Below are 23701 nucleotides of genomic sequence, written 5' to 3'. Positions count from 1 at the left end.
GGCTCCTTGCTACTTAGCACATAATTGAGCTTAACTTCTTTTTAGCTTAGTCGCCTCTTTAGCTCTCTTGAAATTGCGCTTCCCATGCCAATCATTTGCATTTGGCCTGAAGCCTCGAAACATTTTTGTCTCTTCCCTTCGCTCTGGCTAACTGGCTAAGCATTATTGAGTCTTGCAGTGAGTCAGTGTTGCTGTTGTTGTTGTTGTTGATGTTAGTGCAGTCAGCTGTTTGTCACATCTGTCGCCTCAACGCTCGCTCGCTCGCCTCATTGTTGTTGCAGGGCCATTGAGGCTTTGGCTCTGGCGCTGGCTCTGACTCTAACTCTGGCTTGTTGCCTGTCTCGTTGGCTGACTGCCTGGCTGCCTGTCTCTTTCACTTTGGCCTAAGTACATTTTTAAATATTTACCATGTTGTTTTGGACAAGCAACTGGCAACTGGGCAGGCAGCTGGCAGCAGGTGGGGATTGCGGAGTTTCGCTTATATTTTGTTTTGTTTTTCTTTTGTTTTTTATCTTTTAGCTAAAGAATTTTCCACGAAATGCAAATTAAAGCGTCGCCTGGCTTGTTGTTTTTCCTTTTTGCTGTAGCTTAATTTTTATTGGCACACGGGTTAGAGTTCAGAGTGTAGCACAACACCCCCAGCCTCTGCACAGTTGAAAATCGTGTTTCTACCTTTCCGTTTCATATATTTCTCTGTCTCTCACTCACTCCCTCTCTCTCTCTCTCTCCTGCTGCTTTGCGTCGAGTGCTGCGCGCTCGCGCCTCATGAAGTGGCACGACCTTTTGTAGCATTTTCGCCGTTGATGCATTTCGAGTGGCATGAATTGCGTTTTGATTGAAAAGAAAGTGACATTTCCGCTGATTTCTTTTGCTGCTGTTGATTTTACTTTTCTGCCTGATGCAGTGGACCAGCTGGGCGGGGGGCATGGGTCCAGGGGGTTACAGGTGTCACAACTGGCAACCTTTAACCATTTTTGTTGTTGTCCAAGGTTTGTTTAGTTTTCGCTGCATTCGACTGCAGCGTCAATTAAACGCCGAAACTGTTTGCTAATACTTTGACACCTAATTTATCGACTGTGTGCAACGCGGCGTATGTGTGATATCGCATATTTGCAGCCAGCAAATAGCAGCAGCGAAAGTTCTTTGACGACATTGATTGAACTAGGCCCTGGGGGCGTACTGTGTGATTGATTTGGGTTTTTCTCGGTTTTGAGTTCAACGGCAACTGCATTAGCTAGCACAATATGTATTCGATTAATCGATAACTGTTTAGCTATTTGATATAAGTTAATGCTTCGATCGATTTGAGCAACTCAAATATAAATTATATATGATTCAAACATTTTTCGCTATATTTCACCTTATTTTTTGCTTGTTATTGATAGCAAATATATCGATCGTTATGCATTTTATATAGAACTTTGCAATCATCGATGTTCAGCTATTTTCAAAGCTATGATCCAATTATCGATTGCAAATTTATCGATAACCGTTAGTATGTGGCTATTCTAAACGGTTCTACTGGTAAATAATTTCCCATTCATATAATGTAGTTTATAATTAGAAAGGTATTTCTTAATTCTTTTACCAACTGGATTTTTTCTGTGGACTCAAATTAATGTAGTTATCGCTATGATCTCGAGCATGAAACTATCGATAAGCCTCTGCTAGCTGTAATTCATTAGCCTAAAAGCTAATGCACTTAGTCAATTGCTGGTAAATTTATGCCTCAAGTCCAAGTCCTAAACGTTTAGCAGCCTAGCGCATAATTTCCACTTTCCTTGGATTTTCTTTTCTTTTCTACTTTTCTGCCCACTTGATTTATGCCAGCAGCAGGAAATTTATTTTTAATGAGCGACAGCAGTTGTTGTGTTGTTTGTCTGTTTGTGTGTGTGTGTGTGTGTGTGTGTGTGTGTGTGTGTGTGTGTTAGGAGCTAATGCTAAGCGCATTTAGCTGACAGCTTGTAGTTACAATAACTGAGAGTTTGAGGTCGCAATGGAGGGGCTGGGAGAGGCTGGATTATCTTAGCATCTCTCTCGTTCTCATTCTCTCTCCCTCTCTTTCACTCAGATGCAAATCACTTGCTATTATTCAAATGCGCGCCCTGAAAGCCAAAAGCTGTTCAAATCCAATGCAAATGCTATATAGTTGTGGAGGCTTGCTGCCACGCCCACTTGCCCACTTGGCCGTAACTGAAGTGACTTTCTGTGTAGCTGGCGCGCAATTAATAAATAATTTTCATTTCATTTTCATTTTCATTTTCATTTGAGATTTGATTTAATTACGTGAAAGTCACAGCGCTTACAGCTGAGGCACACGCCCCCAACATCCGCTTTGGCCTCTGCCCCCTCGCCTGTGCACCCCTGCTGTGTTGTGGGTTGTTTATGGTGTAAAAGAACAGAAAATTAGTTGTCATTATGTGTGTGTGTGTGAGTGTGGGTGTGTGAAAGTGTGTGAGTGTGTGTGTGCTATTGTTGCGCACTGTTTGTGTGTGATTTGTTATACCCTAAGCTAAAATGTTGAATGCTTACAAGAAGGCTGTCATGTTTTTAGGGCGTGTTAACAACAGTTAGTATAGAAGGCATAATATCCATACATACATATTATATATAGGTTATATTTAGAATAAAGATATCCTAACCATATGTGTTGTATTCTAAAAATATCTTTCGATTCTAATCAATAAATTCAATAATTTGAAATTCCAATCATCATAAATAATATCAATTACTATAAATATTTTGCTAGCTCAACAACTATGCGTAGCTCATCTCAGCATTTGGTTAGGGCATTTGCTAGTCGTGCTTAGCCGCCTAGAGCACTCTTACTTATACCAAATTTTTGTGTTGCCTTGCTTTGCTTTCGAGGGCTTTTTATTTGTTATTTAATTTGATGCGTTAAGTGAAAATGAAATTTTGTTGTAAATAGTATGTGTGTGTGTGTATGTGTGTGAACATGTGTGTGTGTTGTGAATGGTTTATTTAATTGCTGCTTGCTGGTTCTTGTCAGCTTATTGTTGTTGTTATTTAAAGAGCGTGAAATTTCAAGTGGATTGTCGGCTCACGATGTTGCCGCCGGCTATTGTTGTTGTTGTTGTTGCTGCTGCTGTTGGTGGGCCAAAAGCTACCGAAAATCTGAAGATTTGACTACTGTCAGTTGTTGTTGTTGTTAAACACAAACATTTCACTTGAGCTTGCAGTTGTTGCTTGGTTGTTATGCTGTTAACTGTAGTTTCTCATGCAAATCCACGCAATTCATTTGTTTGTTTATTTGCCTTCAATGTTGCTGCTGTTGCTGTTGCTGCTGCTGCTGCTGCCGCCGTTGTTGTTTGTTGAACGCTTTTTCCGGTTTGCTGGCCATTGATAGCCATCTGCCAGCCGAGCCAGCATCAAGCAGCATCCATAGCGCAGTTTATAAACAGAAAAAAATGTATTTTTCTTGAACTCCGCTCGAGACTCGACGAAGAAGAAATTGCTTTTGCCCGCGGGGCGTAATTACAAAGAAGGTTCCATAAATTCGCCAGCTGATGGCCAGCATTCGTTGCATCCGTTACTATACCATAAAGTTCAGAGTTGAAAGCTATAGCGAAACAGACTCTGACTCTGAGACACCGCGCAGCAGTCGCAGAGCCAAGGTTATTGTTTAAGATCTGTATAAATTTCTTTGGATTTTCTATCAATTCATTCTTTAGCTATAATTTTTTGAATGACTTTTTAGCCATAAACTGGCTTCGGAGTTTGATATTTTGCTTATAATAAAACTAGCTCCAAAGCTTTCTAAAATAACTTGTATGAAGCTTAGCTAAGATTTTTTATTACTATTTCTGACTAACTATCAAGCTAGTCTTTTCAAGCAGTTTTTTTTTGTTAAATTAGCCTGAATTGAGCTTTGAAATTGTTATAGATGATCATATAGATTAAGATGTCTCTCATACTACGAATTTATTAGAGTGTTTTGAGTCTTTTGATAACTTCAAGCGGAGAAATGGATTTTGCAGTTCTGATTGTTGTTTAAAAGACGTTGCTCTGTTTTATATATGTTTCAAAATGATTATAATTTCTAAAGATATATTTTGTTTTGGAAAGTCTTATTTTGACTAATGTTTCAATGTCTAAACATTCTTTTAATTAGTTAAATATCAAACAGCTCAACAGTTTTAAATGGAATTTACTGTTGTAAAGGCTAGAAATTATCCTAAATATTGGTCTATGATGCTGATGTATTATAGACAATCTTATACTACATATAGATATATTTTATATCATATATTGTATTGGTCTACTTATACCTCTTCAGTTTCTTATATATGGAAATAAAGCTTTAAGTTTCTTTCACAATATCATATATTTTCTATAAGCAGAAACGATATGAAATAGTCTATCATACATCAAAAACCCCTTTGATGACAACTATGCCTAGCCTAATTATGACCTGCCCAACGCCAAATGCCCAATATTTCTTAGGATATCTATCTGACCTTAAGGGAGTATATAGCTGATATATAACTTTAGGGCAAGTCAACCATCCTTAGCTGATTTGTAGATTGGGCAATTCAGTTAAGAATTCTTAGCTCTGCTTATGCTCCATTTATGCCCATTGGCAACAGTGTCTTCTAAAAGACAAACAACACGACATTGGCGTCATCAGGGACAGCAGCGACTGTGTCTGCCGCTCATGCCATTACAGCACTGCCATCTTCAGTTGCAGCAGGCGCTGTCGCTGTCGCTGTCTTTGCGCATGCGTAACTGATATCCATCTTGGGCGGTGTTACATTTTCTCCATATACATATATATATATATATGGGTATATCTATATGACTTTATATATATAACAATTTTTTGTGCCGCGCATAACTTGTCAAACAACAAACAAAGCCGGATGGGCCGACGCAGCAGCGAGGCCATGGTCAAGTCAACTCGCCATCCTGGCCATGTTGCTGCCGCAACAGCAACAGCAACATCAGCAGCAGAAGCAATAAAAGCAGCAACAACAGCAACAATTTTCTATGATATAAGTGTAACGCGTCTCATAAAAAAAACTCGCCCAATGTTTGCTTCGTAAGCGTCGTAGATTGCATCAAAGCGTTGCAGTGGCTGGCGCACACAGGTGTAAAAGGGGAAGGAGGAGGAGGATGGGTGGACAGCAGGAGCGGGAGGAGGCCGGTGGGCTGCTGTGCACATGCACAGCAATTACATTATTTTGCAGGCGGCGTTGGCAACAAAAATTGAATAATCCCACATGTGGCAGCAGCAGCAACAGCAGCAACAGCAACCGCAGCAGCAGCAACATTCCATGCAACTCGTGTTCATAATTGTTGCAGGCCAAATAGAAAAGAGGAAGAAACGTGGCAAGCGTTTAATGTGTCAAATGCAAGTGCAACATGTTGCCATTGCTGTTGCTGCTGCTGCTGCTGCTGCAATTGTTGCCATAGATGCTGCGGCTGTTGCTGTTGCTGTTGTAACACATTTATTCACTCCAATTTGTTTCTAATGCTCCTCTCTGAAATGCTGTTGCTGTCGCTGTTGATATTCTTGATGTTGCTGCTGCTATTGTTGTTGTGGTCGAAATGTTGCTGTTGTGGTAAAAGTGTTGCTGTGAGCTGTTGCTGTTGCAGTGAGCTGTTGCTGTTGCTGTTGCAGTTGCTGTCGCTCTATTTATTCTAATTTGTTTCTCAGGCTTCTCACTCAAATGCTGGTGCTGTCGCTGCTCAAATGTTTGCGGCTGCTACAACTATTGTTGTTGTTGTTGCTGTGAGATGCTACCGCTGCTGATGTGTTGAATAATATTTAGTCATTCCATTTTGTTGCTTACACTAGTACATCACATTTAGTTGCTATTGGTAGTATGTGGCTACGGCTGTTGCTGATATTGCTGCTGCTGGAATCTGTTGCTGTTGGAGTCTGTTGCTGTTGTCGCACTTGTTGCTAAGCTATTTTTGGCTCATTTTGGATAGTTTTCATAACTGTTGCTGCTTCTGTTTGCTGCTTCTGCTATGTGCTGCTGCTGCTGCATGCTACCTACAAGTGGTTGCTGTTGCATGAGCAACTCAGCAATTCTAATGTGCTCTAATTTGATAGCCATGCCCGTTTCGCAGAGCTCTGTTGTTGGTCTGATGTTGCTGCTGCTGTTGTTGCAGCAGCTGCTGCTGTTGCTGTTACATTTGGCAACATTGAATTCCTATAATTTGCTAATGCTTTTCTTTCATATGCTGCTGCTTTTGTTGCTGTTGCTGCTGCTGCTATTGCTCTTGTTGCTGTTGTTGATTTGGTGTAAGCAACTGTTGCTCTTACTTTAAACAATTATAATTTGCTCTAATTTGTTTCAAATGCTTATCTTTTATAGTGATTTTGGATATGTATCATAAATGTTGCCGTTGCTGCTGTTGTTGCTGCTGCTGCAATGCTGGCGGCTGCGGCTGCGGCAGCATTCTATACTAATTTGTTCTAATTTGTTTCTAATGCCTGTCTCTTCGAGCTATTTTTGTGACTTGTCATAAGCTCTTAATTGTTGTAGCCGTTGTAGCTGATGCTGCTGTTGCTGTTGTTATTCTAGATGTTGCTGTTGTTGTTGTTGCTGTTGTTGTTGTCCGAGCTGCTTTCGTGTTTAATGCGCAGTGCCGTAATATTTTTCTTTATGCTTAGTACTTATTACTTATTGCTGTTGCTGTTGCTGTTGTTGGTGCTGTTGCTGTTGCCTCTGGCCGAGTTTATTGTTCTAGTTTCCCCTGGTCAGCCGCTCCCCCCGCCTTGGGCTCTGTTAACAGTTGTTTCGGCTGCTCCGCCGAGTTTGTTGAACTTTTAATGAGTTTATATGGGCGCGCATTATATGATTTTTAACGAGCAATGATGCATTTGCTTGCTGGGTCAACTTTTTCGAAAAGACATCCAATGCCCGCTGCCCATGGAACGGATGCGCCTTTTAATTATTTTAGCTGGGGGCATTGAGAGTTTCGGAGCAGCAATGGATGGATTGCAATCAATGCTGTTTTGTTTACTCTGCTCAATTAAGACCTGCATTCGATTAGTTACTCAATTAATTGTAGGAATTCTGTTACCTTTCACTTCGATTACAAACCAATCGCAGTTCCAGGCATGATTTATGCTGCAACTATTGGGAGTAATGGAGAGGTGTTAGGCATAATTGATAGATTTTTATGAAGCTCTTGCCATTGATTAACTGGCGCTTATAATCGTTTCATCTCGTTATTGAACGTCCTCGCAGTTTTAATAATCGATTAATCGTGTTATACACTGGATTGTTATTGATTTATAATATTAGCATTGATTAAGTATGCCATAAGCTAGTTTGTTGTCTTATTTAATTATAATATTTGCAATGCAATGTAGAATGATGCATGTCTTACTTTTGCACTCTCTGTTATCGATATGTTATCGATCAGCAGATTACTTTGTTTTCTTCACATTAAAGACATTTCCTTGCTTTCCGATATTAGTTAAAATGAGTCAAACCACCACAAAGTCTTCCATTTGAATTACTTTCGGGTTCTTGTGGTTTCTCGATTGAAAGTTTTTTGAGTTGTTTTTATTTTTCTTTGAGCTGTAACTCAACTTTTGTTTTTGAGCCCGTTTCGCAATCAAACCACTCATAATTTGTAAGACAAAATTCACTTAAGCGCTGCGCTGTGGCATGCTAGCGAGCTAACGGGTCGCTTACCTGGTCGTTTACCTCACAAAGCGCAAAGTCTTTGACCACCCCGACGCCACCTAACCGCAAATGGTCAAAATGTTTACATTGTTGTTGTTGCTGTTGCTGTTGTCCCTCAACGCTAATACGCACAACAAACATTGCAGAGCCGGTGCCGGCTGCCGCGTTCGTTCAGTTGATTTGTAAAGATTTGTTAGAAATCTTTCACGTACAAAGCTTGCGGTCAATGGATGAGCAGCTGGGACAGCTTGGAAAGGGGGGGCGTGTCTTACCTGCAAATGTAAAAGAAAGCGAAATTAGTCCAACTGAAGTTTAACAACAAAATCAAAATGAAAATGAAAATGAACATAATTATAATAATAGCAACAACAAAAAATCAGTTAATACAACTGCCAATTCGCATTTAAATAAGCCATCAAAACTTTCTACATGTTGCATGATTATATTTAAAAAAAATATTTTTTCTGATCTGTGGAAGAAGTCGCCGCGGAATTCAATTAAGCTTGACTGCAACAACGACGCGTCGCTGCCTTTAATTTGTTGCGCCTAATTATTGCTGTTGTCGGCTGTCTTTTGTCTTTTGTCTTTTTGGCATTTGCTGTGCTGAGCTAAGCTGAGCTATGCCTGGCATTATAATATGTAGTTCTGCGTCTGTTAAGGGGGCCTTCGGGCCAACACTTTCTTTATTGGGCTTTCTTTAGATTTATCTTCTTTTGCTGTGTAGCGCCTGTGGCATTTGCTTTCCGACTTCTTTTGTTTTTCGCGCGTTGCGCTTCACTGTTTTTCGCATGGCTTTTCCAACGGCCAAGAAGACCATGAACATCAAGATGAAGAAGAAACAGGGACAGAGACACAGAAAGAGACAGAGATAGAGGCTGAAAGTCGCTGCGAAATTCCAACATTATGCAGTGCGTTAATTATGGGAGAGCCTGCGGTGCTAATGTCTATATCATTGGCTGCGCACCCTATTAAAGAGAGTGCCCACAACTAGAGGGAAATACTAAAAAAAAAAAAGCTGAAAAAACTAAAGTAAAAATAAAAAGTTTACTTTATAAAATGCCGACCTCGAAAGCTATGTCAGCAGCTACACTGAGCGAAAATTGTTGGGCGAAACTTAAACTTGGGGGGAAACAGGGCTGAATTAGGTGAAAATCTCAACAATTGGCTGAGCTTAAAGTTAGATTTTAGCTATGGGAGACTAATTAATAATATTCTCACTCCCTGCTTGAGTGTCCTTTAGGCTTTTCTGTCAGTGTAATTCTTGTGGAAAATATCGAAGCTGCAGTCAACGATTTCGTCACAGTCCTTTGTCTCAGTCGTGACCGCCAACTGTGGCGAATGATGATGGTCTCGTTTCTCTCTCTGTCTCTCTTTGGCAGGGGCGATGCTACAAACTGCAATTTGCGACAAATTCTGTGTAACAACTACAACAACAACTACAAAATTTCACTTGGCTGGCAACTGAAGTCTTCGACCATTTGTGGGCATTTTGTCGATAGTTTGTAACCTCAATTTGCATTTGAATTTTTGTAGCAGCCAACGACAAATATGGCCAAAACAAATTTGGCTTTTGGGTATTGGCTATTGGGTATTTGGTTTTGGTATTTGTGATTGCCGTTGGCCGTTTTGATTGCTATATAAGACGCATCTAGAGAGGCAGAGAGAAATGAGTTAACAGTAAATCAATTGGCAGCAGAACGTATCTAATAGATATAGAAACATTCAAACACACGCACACACACACACACACACACACACGTATGCATGATAACTGACTGACTGAGCCATTGGCCAAGATATACATCATCAGCATTTACAGCTATCAATCATAATTAAGTGAATGATAATCAAAATGGTCAGCATTATAGACGGACTTGACTTTGACTTGTGGAGCCTTTGTTCAGCCAGCGTCTCTTTCTCTCTCTCTCACTCTCTCACTTGCTCTCTGCATCTCTCGCTCTCCCTGAGCATTATTAGAGATAATAATAAAGAGCCGCAGCTCGAGCGAATCGAAATGCTGCGCCAACTCTAGCCACAGCACCGTTAGGCAGCTTAACATAACTCCCAGGCACAAGAGCAATAGCAACAACAGCAGCAACAACAACAGCAACAGCTTCTTCTCTCATTGTCTCGACCTCATCTCGTATGCAAACGCAAAACTCACTTTGAGATACAAATACCGATGCGAGTGCGAATTGTAGCTGTTGCTGTTGTTGCTGTTGCTGCTGTTGCTGTTGTTGTTGCTGTTGCTGGTGTAGCTAGCATTGACATGCTGGCAACTGGCTAGCAAATTTAGCACGCTAAGCAAAGCCAGTCAGCTCCCAGGCGTAGCTTTCATTTTAGACCAGGTGACAGCCAGGTATGAGCTGCTGTTGCTGCCACAAGCTCAGACGCTGCCACATTAATTTATTAGTCGCACTTGCAATTGCTGTTGCTGTTGTTGTTGCTGTTGCTGTTGTGTAAAAGATACGCACACGCTGCGAGCTACATTCTGCCAGCAACGGCTGGAGCCAACAGCCAACAGTTGGCCTCTAGTTGTCGCCTATCAAATTACGTTGCTGGGATGCCAAAACCCAACAGCATTTCAAATCTCTGGCATTTTTTTTTTATTTCTGCGCTGCATTGGAAACTTTAGATGCAGCTTGTTAGTGCTGCGTTGGAGTGAGAGGGACAGAGAGAGCGAGAGAGAGCGATAGGTAGAGTGAGAGTTAGAGTGAGGCAGCTGCCGGTAAAATGAGTAATGGCAAATGCGGTTTATGCGGTGCGCTCTTATCATGAATTTGCAGCTTATGAAAAGTAAGATTTCGAATGGGTTATTTATCACTTTTACTGAAAGAATAATGTGAATATGCGAGATCAGGTATAGCTGATACTGATTAGCTATGTGAATAGATTATTATACGTGCATATGATATATCATTAAAGTAACATATAAACTAGGCTATGCTTTTCTTCAGCCTTCCTCTATAATATATCTATAGTTATATCAAATTTTGTTCTATATCATGATCAAACTCATATCATGACAAGTTGTAAAAGCATTTAAACTGACTATATTGATATATAAATCAGCATTTTCTGTTTCACTTAATATTACTGTACATCATAAACTATTTTATATCATGCCCAATTTCATGGAATTCACATTCAAATTGATTTATTATGCCTTTCTCTAATAATATATAGATCTGCCTATGCATGATTACGTAAATCAATCGAGCTATTTGCATAGCTTGTTAAGTGCATCCTCTTCTCTGCCCATTCTCATGGCATTATCATAATTTCCGATTGATTTGCTATGCTCTTTGGCAATCTAGATACAGTTTTAATATCGCTTTCATGTCACGAACTATTATTATATTACGTTAAGTACAGCATCTTCTCCTCCCATTCCCATTCTCTTGGCATGAGCATCTGGGCAAAATTGATTTAGTATGCACTTTGCTAATCCATAAGCAGTTTCTCTGCTTGCTTAAACCAATTAATCCGCAACGTGTAAACCTGCTCGCATTGGGCTTCGTCTCTTTTTACTATTTCTATCTGGATTTTGTTCCGCCTGCCCATCAAACGCAGAATGCGAGTTGCAATATCTCAATGTGCACATGTATATGTATATCTATATAGATATGGGTGTGAGTGTGTGTATATGTGTGTGTTTGTATTTATCTGTGTCCAGTGTAAAATTCGCTCATTAATTTTCGCGTTCCTTCACTGACATTGATTGAAGATGCGGTCGTGTTATGGATGCATGGGAACCACATCAACTATATGAACAAACTAAACTAAACTAAACTAAAGCCAGCTTACACACAGCTTCTACAGCATCTTCGGATGATTAATCTGGCTGGCAGGCAATTGTCTAGTTGCCTTTAATCTAGCTACGAGCTTTCCTTTTCCTTTTTCTCTCTTTAATTTTTTACCATATGTGATCATCTTGAACCCAATTAGAGCTGAACTTTTTCTCTCTCTCGCTCGCTCTTTGGGCTGTCAAATGACACAGATTTTCACTTCTAGCTGTGAGTGTGGCCCACGCCCATTGCACACGCTTTTGGCCCAAAAGGAAAACTTTTGCTTTTATGATGCGCGTGTTGATAAACTTCGATGACTTTATAGATATATTTCTTCCTCTACTTCTGCTCTTTCTTCTTCTTCTTGGTCTTGGTCTCTGTGCAGTTAGAAAGTGCATTGCTTGCTTACTTTTTGGCCAGTTTTGGCCATAATTGCCCGCTTACTGCTGCTGCTGCTGCTGCTGCTGGAGTTGTTGTTGCTATTGTTGTTGCACCCTTTTTGCACCATTTTGTTGTGGGTTTCATGGCCAGTTACCTTGTGGCTCTGGCATCGTCAGCATCGTCTGAGCAGCTCCTCGCTGCATTTGTGGCTTTGTCCATTTTTGTTTTGGGCGCTGCGTTTCGTGCGCAATTTGTTATTTTAATGATTTCAATGGAATCTTCCCAAAGCCCAGCTCCATCTTTGACTCCTCTCAACTACCCCGCACATAATTGTGCGGGTGTTGTTGTTGTTGTTGTTGTTGTTGTTGCTATTGCTGACTTCTGTTTTGGGGCTTGGCGAGAAAGTCGCATTGCATTCAAATGCGGCTCAACGAGTCGACGCCAAGTCAAATGTTAAAGTGTTTACACGCCTCTCTGACAATACCCACATACACATGCACACACACACAAGCACACACACAGACAAACACATACAAATAAATCTGACAAATGGCCAGACAATAGCAACAGCAGCAGCAACAACAATAAGAACTAGTAAGAGTGCTTAGCTAAAGAGTGGCAGACTAAGAGATGCCCTGTAGCCTGCAGACAAACACTCACATACTCTTACATAGCCACACATACATATGCAAACAATACATGCCCAAAGCATCCACACAGCTTTTCATGATTTTTTTAAATCTTTAAATATAGTATTATTGTTCTTTTATAACATATAAATACCAGAAAGGCTTCTGTTTTATGACTTCTATGAGGATTAAAGCTATCACCAAATTTTAGGGTTAAGTAAGTCGGACAAAAAAAAGTTAAATATATTATGATCTTTACAATCGAATTCGAAAGCTCTTACAAAATCGCGACTGGTAAACAATGCTAGTTAAATTTCTTCTTAGCAATAGCTATTGTCTTTGAGTTGATAAATATTGATGAGATCATATTATCTTCTCACAAAGCATATTGAAGCATAATAAATTAGCTACTGATAATATCTGGTAAACGATAGCTTATGATTATCAGTAAACGATAATTATCGATAATCGGCAGAGCGGCGAATATTAACGATTTGGTAAATTTATATCATTTACCTAAGATCTGCTTAAAACCATTTCTAGTAAATAATAATTACAGATTTAAAGCAAATGGAAAGAGCTTGAATATAATAGAAAGTTAGGGACTTGTAAATGACTCTTTGTGTTTCATTGTTTTACTGCTATGCTCCACATCTCTCTCAGAGTCTGATTAATGATAATATAAATAAATTGGGAAAATGTCTGCATCTTATCGTATAATTAATGAGAATGGAATTTGCATATTTTTTTTAGCAAATTTTTGTATGTATGTATAATTTATATGTATATGTATAAACGATAACGATGATAATAATCATCGATTTACGATGAACTAAAGGTGTTTCTCAACAAATTGAACTAGTCTAAAGTGTGATACACGCGTTTATGGTTACTCTTAAGCTGCTTGAGTCTACTTCATTAACTCTTAGGCTACTCCAATCGTCAAAGTCAACTTAGCACGACTTTATTTATGATCGACTTTATGTGCGAAGCTTAACGCAAACCATTCACACACGCAGAGTGTGCACTGGGCATAGGGTATAACAACAACAACAACAACAACAACCACACAGAGCAATGGCTTACAAATTGCTGGTGACGTTCAGCACAGTAGTTGACAACATCAGCAACAACTAACAACAACGGACAACGGACAGACAGCAACAACAACAATGTGGGCATTTGTGGTGCCGGCAAACATTATTATGGCCACATTCAACGACTCTTAAAGAGAAGTCTCGTCTCTGGACTTGGCATTGTAATCATCAATACACCCGCCTGCCCCCTCTCGGCAGCCGGCCTCTCCACACTGCTATATCAATATTTGCCCATGCCATTAGAGTTTAGCTGTCTTTAACTGCTTGTAATATCCGTGAAATGCGGCAAACGATTTCGATTTTAAAGCATTATAACTTTTTTTGGATGAGTGTGGCCCTATGTAGGGCTAGAAGCCAGCTGAAGGCCTTCCATTTGTCTGGCCGGCATGGAAATTGACACTTTGTCTATCGACACTTGGCACAAAATTGTGTCAAGTTGTCAACGGCAGCAACAGCAGCAGCAGCAACAGCAGCAGCAGCGACGGCAGCAATCAGCTGTCAGTGTGCCAGTTGTTTGGCCTAAAAACTGACCACACTTGCTTCAATGTGAGTTGATGAAGACAGCTATGCAATCGATACATGTGGCACAGCAATTGAAATTGAAAACGAATCAAGCACACGACCAGTCGAAAATCTAGTGAAAATTGCGTTTTAATGAAGAGTTACTCTATTGAGTGGCTGGCCAACTGGTTGAGTGAGACAGGAATTGCAATTTCAGTATAACTACAAATTGAAGTCTAAACTAGCCAACTGTGGTATATCACAAATTTCATATAGTATGCACTAAACTTGTTCAGGAAATAGCTGTTGATTTTGCTTTTGATCTTGCCGTTATATTATATCGATATAGACGTTGAAATTGTATCGATATGCGATTATGAGCTATCGAGAAAAAATATCGAGTGCGCTGCAAATGAAAAATATAATTATGGATAAGCGATGCATAATGAGCTGCCAAAAAAGAAAATATCAAGTTCCTTGCAAATATTATCGATAACTTTCGATTTTTAATATCTGACCTTGGGACGCTTTCAGATGGTTATTAATTCTAGACTTGGAATTTGTAAAGATTATAAATCTTACTAATGTATTTAAGTTGTTAAGGAGTTGAGATACATTTTTTACGTTATCAATAAATTTAGAGTTTATTTTTTTGCTCTATATGAAATCTTTAAACTTAGCCAATTTAAGTTCGACCAAAATCATCTATTCTATAGTTACTGACTTTCTAGTGTCAATCATAGCTATCAAATTGAATTGCTTTAATCTACAGCTACATCTCTATTTATAATATAGAAGGCAAAAAGTGTATAACAAATATCGATAAGCGATAAATATATAGTATTAATTTAATCGATTAGCACACACAGCCCCCTGTGAAGGCAGCAAAATGATGGAAGTTAATTGAAAAATGATCAACCATGACTTGAGCTATAAAATTCAACTTAATAGCGACTCTCAACGATTATTTTGCCCGCATAAAAACTTCAACTTCCGCAGCAGAAGCCGCCTCTGAGACTTTGACTTGTGCATTTTAATGTCCACTCATAAAGGCAAAAGAACAAAAAACTTCTATATTTATATCTATGCATTTATGTAGGCTATCTGTGTGTCTCTGTCTCTGTGTCTGTCTCTTTCTCTGTATCTGTATCTGACGTACATCTCAGCTAGTATAACAAATTATGCGGCTCGCCCAAGTTCAGAAAAGTTTTGTGCATTTTAAATGGGCAACTGGACGTTTGGCTCCAGGTGGAGTTTACAATGTTTCCCGATGCAGGGCAGCAAGAACGAATCGAGCTGAAACGAGCGACAAATTAGCAATTTAAATTTCCCGACAACAAACAATAAACATATATAAAATATGTGAGCTGTGCAATTGGCAATTGCAGTCAAGCGGCATTGCCAGCAGCAGCAGCAACAGCAACAGTAACAACAACAGCAACGACAGTTGCCCCCAAGTTGCTCTAGAGAATTGTGTCAAATGTGCCACGCCCACCGGCTGGCACTTTCTTTTGCATTAGACATAAATTTGATGACGCCTTTATTAGTGCGAATGGCGTTTGCTGCTGCTGCTGCTGCTGCTGCTGCTGCTGCTCTCAATGCACAGTAAAAGTTGTAGCGCCACATATAATGAAGAAAACTATAAAAGCAAACGACTGGGCAATACTCGCTCAGCTCAAATTATAATGGAGATATAAAGTTTGCGTTAGAGTGGGTTTTCTTGTATGCCAAAACAATCAAATTTATTGAGCAAGGAGAACTGGAGCTGGAGAGAATTTAGTTATGATCTGATAGATAGATAACTTCATGTGTCATATATCATATTATATGCTCTCTTTTAAGTCTCTTTTAATAAAAGTAATTTTATATAATACATATACCCAATACTTCATCTGCCCAGGGCATACAGCTTCAAGAGTTCATGAAAATAGTTGTGTCTATATATTAACACTAATCATTTTAGCTGCTTCAAATTTGCTTTCCTGTAAAAGTCATCTGTATAAAATCTATCAATAAATATTTTTAACACTTTCTGCACCATTAAAACAAAAACAATAAACTCCTTTCACTTCGTAGACAAGCATCGAAATAAAAGCAACAAATTGTCGAAAACTTTAGAAATGTTTTACATTTCAGTTTTTCGCAATTGAGAAAACCAAAACAAACGCAATTTGAAGCATTATTTTTGTACGTTGATTGCATTCACCTGATGATGTGTTGTGTGTGTGTTTTTGTCTCTAGGTTAAATATTGCATGTCTGTGCGATGTCTCCCTCTCCCCCTCTTTCTCTGCTTCTTCTCTGTCTCTCACTCTCGCCAGATAGATTTGGTGGAAAGTTTGATAGATGCATATCTTTTCAATGGCCACGTTAATTGCAGCTGAGCCATAGAAATTGCTGTATTAAATTTGCCCCCAAGGCCAAGAAGCCAATGGTTCAAGCTGGCCAAAAGAGCAGCCCCAGCTGTGTGGGACTCGCACTCGATCTGTATTTTGGTCGGTCTCGATTGAGCCTTTACGAGTTTATACGGCTCATTGCAAGCATTCGTGCAATTGTTTGTTGAATTTGTCATAGAACATGAAACGAATGAAGCTGAGTTTGTAGAGAGAGAGGGTTGGTTCTGATTGAGTGTCTGACTGACCTACTGACTTATTGAGGACAGACCCAAAGCTGAGAGTCTGAAGGTCTTTTTGGATTGTAAGTGTAAAATATTTAGAGAGAAGTGAGAGCAATGAAAGAGCTCATGAAAATCGATGTAGAAGTTCCTCTTCTCTAAGGTCTTAGCATGATATGGGTATGCATATATCTCCTATATCATATCTCCTTTATATGTAGTTGTAGAAAACTCTATTCAAGTAGAGCTCGAGAGGGTTAAGAGCTAACCAACAGACAGAGTTAGAGTATTATGGGTATGGAATTTATACTTTGGATTATCTATATTCTTCAAGAACTCTTATAAAAAGTAGCTAAAAAATCTAGCTTGCAAATTTCCAGCTCTAATTTTACCAATATTAATTTTTCAACTAAAGGCAAATCTAATAAAATTTTGTTTACCATATGCATATAATCATCTATAATTATCTATATTTATATCTACAATTAGGCAATTAGTTTAACTATCTATATTTATCTTTCCACCTAGTCCGTTAGAGTATTTACTTTTGACCACTTCCAAACCTAACGCTTCTTTATTGTTTTTAATAATTTGTTGATTATTTTGTTGTTTGCCGTTTTCTGCTTCTTCTTTAGTTTTGCTTTAGAAAGTACAATAAATTTCTAGACCATAAAAGTCAGAATAGCGGCACTCGTACAGTTCTGGCCGCCTTATAAATAATTTATCAATTTTAGAAATATTTCTGCTTTTGCCAGATTTTATTTCTATTCTCTGCACAGCAATTGAATTAGCCACAGACAATGCCAACTAAAGCTGAGATTGGCAACAACAAAACGAATTGTGATTTAAATGCAATTGGTTTTTGTTTTTGTGAGTGTGAGTGTGTATGTGTGTGTGTGTGTGTGTGTGCTCTATGCACAATTACACGACCTAGAAAGCCAAAGCAGCAGAAAGTTACAAGAAGAAAGCCAAAAGCCAAAGTCAAAGGCAAACTCAAAGTAAAAATGCAAAGGATGAGCTGATGGGCCAAAGAGGGGGCGGCTGAATGGTCAAAAGAGGCAGCGGTTGAGAGGTCACTAAAGGGGCCGGAGGAGGGCTCTATAGAGCAGGGCTTAGAGGGGATACAGCGGCGTAGAGAGGAGCCTAGAGATGGCTCTAGAAAGGAGAGTGCTCCAAAGAGGGAGCTTGAGTGGGTCTAAAGAGTGGTCTATGGAAGCATCTAGAGAGGGGTCCATAGAGAGGTCAGAGGCAGGCCTGCTAATGCAAATAGTGGGAAGACATTTACAATTAGTTGCCAAATGCTGTGAGATCTTAATTTGGTCGTGGACTCGTGAGGCATCTACCCAAACAAGCAGGCGGGGAGGGGAGCGGGTGGGCGCTGTCTGGTAGTTTTTGATGTAGTTTGTTTTAGTGTGGCTGCAACTCTCACTTAATGGAAAGTGCCTCGTCCGGCGCCCAAGGCTCTCATTAGAGCATCAAAGTCGAAAGATCTGCGGCACGATTGGCACGGCAACAAAACTATTTTTGGCCCACGCATTCGGCCAAATCGCTGCTTGGTAGTAGCCAAGTCATGGCCACAAATGAAGCCAAGATCAAAGAGTCTGGAGTCTAGAGTCTGGCACTTAAAAGGGTCGGCACAATAATTGAAGTTTCACTTTTACAGCATTTCGCATAATTTGCGCTATTTTTATTGCTAATGAGCGCCAGTTTTATTTAGAAATTATTGTAATTAGTTATTCTTTAATTGCAAGTAAAAGTTTGAGGTCTTAATAAATCAAGAAGCTGCAAAGATGGTAATGCAAAACCCTTTCCCCAAAACAAAAAGAAATAGTTAGAAAGCCAAGCTAGACCTAGTTCAAGAGCTCCAAGCCAGGCCAAGATGGAGATAGATAAAGAGTGTGTGTGTGTGTGTGTGAAAGAGAGAGAGAAAGATATCGCTATCATCGCTGCGCTTTTCTCAGCTTTCTTCGGCAGCGCATTGTTCGATTTTTCCTAATCATATGAATAATGTTAGGCTCTTTCCCTTGAGCTCTTGTCTCGCTGCTCCGCCTTGGGCTTTCTGCTTGAATGCTTTCATTTGCATTTAGCTTAGCAGCTTCCGCCAAGTGCTCGAACCCCGCTAGGTAATTGCTTTTGGTGGGTTCTCTTTGATTAGCATAAGTTTTCGGCTCTAACGGGCTCTCTCTGCCGCTGCCGCTGCCGCTGCTTCTGCTGCTGCTGCTTTTTTGTTAACAAGCCTCTGTCTGATAAGACCAGAGTCGTTTTGTTTGAACTTTTTCTTCTGATTTTTTTGGTCTAAGAAGTCATGACAACTATTTCATGGTCAGGCGATTTGTAGGCAATTCCATGCTTCATTTCGCTCTGAACTTTCCATCAACCCCACTCGGTCTGTCTATCTATAGGAAATTGGCAGCTGCAAATATTTCACACTTTCATGGTATAGTTCCGGTTTCTAAGGCCAATTCAAATATATTTTCCTTTGTTTGTGTTGATTTTTGATGAACTTAACTGCAATTCACTTTTCTTTTTGGCTTTTGTTTCTGGCTTGTCTTGCCTTTGGCTCCCAACTCTATGATTATCTGCTCTATGCGTTGTAAAATTGTCGGTGTCATTGTTATGAGGCACGCGGCTAGATTCCGTCTGAGCCGAGCTGAGGTTGGGATAGGGCGGTACAGCTAGTCAGTGAAACTTTTTTTTACCATTTTCATTGGGGTAGCTCGAAGTTTTTCAACGTAATAATGCAAATGAAAAAAACTATAATTAATTGCCGGCTACGTACAACGGGCGAGGGCGTGGTCAATGAGGCGCTCAGCTGAGCTGAGCTGAGCTGAGCTTTGGCGTCAGGCACAAGCCACTGCGCCAGCGGCCAGTTAGAATACCCTGTAAAATGAGCAATATGGAAGTGGAGTAGAAACTGATATGAAGCGAGGTTAACTTATAAAGCAAACTAAAATAAATCTTTCTGAGAGAATTGTAGACATATGAAGAAGTCTTTTTTTTGCTTAAGAAATTCAGGCCTATACCTACATCTATCCAGATAACTTCAAGGAACTCAACAAGACTTGACATATAACTATTCACCGAGTAAGCTTCCTTTCTGAAATGAGTTACATATATAAGATCTTCAAGATCTAAACTATGGTAGCATAATGGACTTATATAATCTAAGTTAACCAAGCAGCAATATCTACAGCTGTAATCTCTTAGGTGTGCCGAAAATTGTTGCCCATCAACTTAAACTGAAAGTCTCATTTGAATCAGTTAATGTGCGCCCAAGTAACAATAGAAACAGAATTTGTATTTCCGCTCTAAGAGATATCTTCGAGTCGCTCACTTCCTTCTGCTACAAGTTGAGCATGCATTTTGTTGCCTCTTGCTGCCCACTAATTAAATGAGTTGAGAGCGTGAAAAAGTCGCATGTTGCATCATTCAAAGCTGAAGACGAAGCTAACTGCAACTCATGGCAGCAACAGCAGCAGCAACAGCAGCAGCAGGAGCTCCATGACCTAGGCATTGTGCTGGCATGTGGCAAGTGGCATGTGGTATGCTAACTAACGGTGCATTAGCTTCATCATTAAGCTCAAAGTCCGATGATATGAAAGCATCCATTATGCTCTTTTAGTATATTGAATATTTATTTGGCATTTGGTCTTGATTTGTGGCCCATTAGCACCTTTCGATTTAAGCTTGGGTTCTAGATTCTCTTTCTTTATTTATTTTGTTTAGTTTTTTATTTTTGTTTATTTTGGTTTTTGTTTCTTGGGGGACTTAGAAAGCGTGTAAATTAAATGCTAGCGAAAGTTGACTTTTCTGTTTCCATTTCTTTTGTTATTATTATTTCTATGCAAATTAGCTGAAGAGCTCCTAAATTTTGTGTCGCAATCCGCGAGACAATAATGAGTTTTTGTTGATATACACCGAACAAATATATTTCGCTTTTCATCTCTCCCTCGAGAAATATATTTTTAACAATGTGTTAATTACACGGGAATAGAGAAACAAACCGTATGAACAAATCTGTGCTTAATCGTTAATTTATGATACTCGTAGCGGTAAACGACATGAAGCAATCAGCCTGAATGCTGGTTCTTGGTCTTGTCTTTCGGCTTTATGCTTCGCTGATCATCAGCAGCTAGAAGTTGAGAGAGCTCTTGAGCAGAGCTCATAAAGTTAGCTTAATGTGCATATTTATTGCTTGGGAGTTGCAATAAATTCGGCATTCATTTGATTTAAACATTTGAGACGAGCCATAAATTTAAATGAATGAATGCTGCTGTTGCTGCTATGAAATTTCGAATATGTAATGAGGAAATATAATTGTAATATTACAAATAAAAATAAATATCAGAAATATTCCTGATAGAATTTAGCTGTCATGCATGCCATCTTCTTCAGTCTTAGCTTATGTCATATGTACAGCTAACATGTGATTAACATACCAAGTTTTCTTTGCCGTTGACCAACTTCTTTCATTTACTTTAATATCCTTAAAAATCCTGCCTATTTAATGTGCGTTTTTCATGTCATATTAAGGAGAAAGGCTCTGGCTGGCAGCGCTTCCACTATGATGATTGGCACCCAATCCCGCTTGTGGCTTTGTGGCAATCAAAATGCCGAAGCTGCCAATCGAATTGATAGTCACTCGCGTAAGTCTCGCAAGTCTCGTAATTCTTTCTTGTCCATAAATCCAGGTTTCGAGACATTTAGCGCATTTCCAAAGCTTTAAACGGCATCGAAATTGTTTTGCAAAGCGCGCGCATTGCATCGGCTCGATTATCGGCTAAGAACAATTAAGCGTCTTCATTAGGCCACAGCTGGTAGCCTATTTAGATGCGGATACCTTTCTACCTACATATGTGACTAGCCATTCAATTAAGCACCGGCATGGGCTCGCTGTGAGTTTTATAGAGATGTTCGCCACGTTATATCGTGAATTCGCCGATCTCTCGTGTTTCGGAGTTGAAACAGCATTTTATGCGCAATCATTTACGATAGAGTTCAATGAATGTGTTTTATTGTATTGAATGACTTTTATTTATATTAACAATCGATAAAAATAGCTTTTTAGCTAATGTTGTTTATCTAGATACCTAGATAATCATCTGTATATGATTTATCTTGTATACAACTTTTTCGTTTCACAATCGATAAATATCGATAGTCTAGTCTTCTATAGCACAGGCATAGTCTGTTAAGTACATACCGAAGTTAAAGTATGTCAATGAATTTCATGGATCATGTGACTAGGCTAAGGCAAATGCCACACGCTCTCATCTCTAATGGATAATTAGAGTGGAGTGAAGGTACTGTGAAGACCTAGGCCCAAATTGAATGCAGCTAACTAACGCATTTTTTCTTGATGCAACCTGTTGCTGCAACTGCCGCTGCCGCGGCCGCTGTCGCTGCTATTGTATGGAGTATGTGGATTATGTGTTTGTGTGTCACGTCGAGCGTGCAACGCGGTACGTGCAACTCGCTCAACCTGTCGATAGTCGGCCAGATATATGTATATATATATATATGCAACGCCAATTGGCCCCGGCTAGCAGCCCAATGTGTGTCGTCTCCATCATCAACTGCGGAGCGCCAATTCCCATCTACGAGCATCTCGCGAATTGCCAATTGGCAATGGCCAATCGAAGCCATAAATTATGTCGTTGTTGTAGCTGGAGTTGCAGTTGGGAGACTCGAAAAGTCGCCTCCGTATGATCATCATCATCGTCGCCATACATACATACATAGACGTAAGCCTGAGCTGCCCAGGCCTAGGCGCACATCAAAATTTATAGGTCAGTGGTGGCAACAAATTGCCAAGCTTTTCCGATTTTTCCAACTCCTTTTTTTTGTGTGTGGGCTGTGTATGGATGATGGAATGTGAGAAGCTGCCCTCAGACATGACCGTGATCTGGACATGTGCATTGCATTGTGTCTACCCCAGCGCCCCTACCGACCTCATCTACAATGACAGCTTGTCTTTTGTCTATGTTTTTTTGGCTGTTTTTCTTAGCTGTTGCTGCTGCTGCTGCTGCCAAAACTGACCCACTCAGCAGCAAAAGGAAGTTTTCATCGATTGTCCCAGGCGCTGCACTGCAGCAACTGTTGCTGCTCGGCTGCTCGACTGCTCTGCTGTCGGCTGTCGGCTCTTGTTGTTGTCGTTGCCAACATTATGACAATCGATTTGCAATGGAAAGCCATTGCCTGAAGGCGCTCCATTTATAACAAGTGGCCACATTGACTGCCCGGCCAGCCTCTACTCTGGCCATGGATAACTTTATACGCTCCCATCTTGAGTGTATTTCTTAGCAAATACCCTTATATGGAATGGTGGGTATATAGGCTACGTAAGCAAATATGTGGGAAGCGGGAGGAGCGGAATGAGGTTATGCTTGCTTTATGCTTTATAGATATTCTCTCCTAAAGATGGAGATATATCCATCTAACTGCTAATCTGCTCATGCAAAACTTGGAATAATAAAATATTAATTTTGTGCCTCTTTATAGTTAAGTTTAACTATCGACCTTTTAAATTGTTCTATGGTAACTCATTTGTTCTTGGAGTTATTTTGCTGAAACTCGGCATATAGATAGCCTTGAGTTACATTTTTTATAAGAAATTCAATCTATAGAGTTATTTAGAACTAGAGATTTACTATACGAGTAATATGCCAATTGAAGTTGCAACTGAAAGCTCTGATTATATCAAGGGATTTTCTTTAAAATATTTTGTAGTTAATCCAGACAAATTTGAGATATGAATATGTAAAAGATGCACGCTAAAATATTTCTAAATTATCATCATTATCATAAATCTATTAAATATATATTTTGAATGCCAAATCAAATAGATATATCTGTACTTTCATATTATATTCCTTTGAATTGATAGATAGTATATAAAATAGATCTGTATAGACATATAGTCGATTTGTTTGAAATTAAGGAGCATCTTGATGATCCTAAGTGTAGATCTTTTGTATAAATGATATAGATTACTATCTAGATCGTATCTATCTAGTAAATCGTAAA

General features: G+C 39.5%; 2 protein-coding genes across 4 annotated transcripts in view; one reads left to right on the top strand and one right to left on the bottom strand.

The window, feature by feature from the left end:
• The window catches only part of LOC108612731 (elongation factor-like GTPase 1), an 89837-nt gene that overhangs the window by 12915 nt on the left and 53221 nt on the right, over positions 1 to 23701 (top strand). The window lies entirely within an intron of this gene.
• dsx-c73A (doublesex cognate 73A) overlaps positions 1 to 23701 on the bottom strand; it is a 37178-nt gene that overhangs the window by 10922 nt on the left and 2555 nt on the right. The gene's annotated exons all lie outside the window — the stretch shown is intronic.

This window comes from Drosophila arizonae, chromosome 4 (genome assembly GCF_054131065.1).
Source record: "Drosophila arizonae isolate 15081-1271.41 chromosome 4, UAZ_ARI_1.0, whole genome shotgun sequence".
NCBI lineage: Eukaryota > Metazoa > Arthropoda > Insecta > Diptera > Drosophilidae > Drosophila > Drosophila arizonae.
Note: the sequence above shows the minus strand (reverse complement) of the source record. Positions and strands in the feature narration are given on the sequence as shown.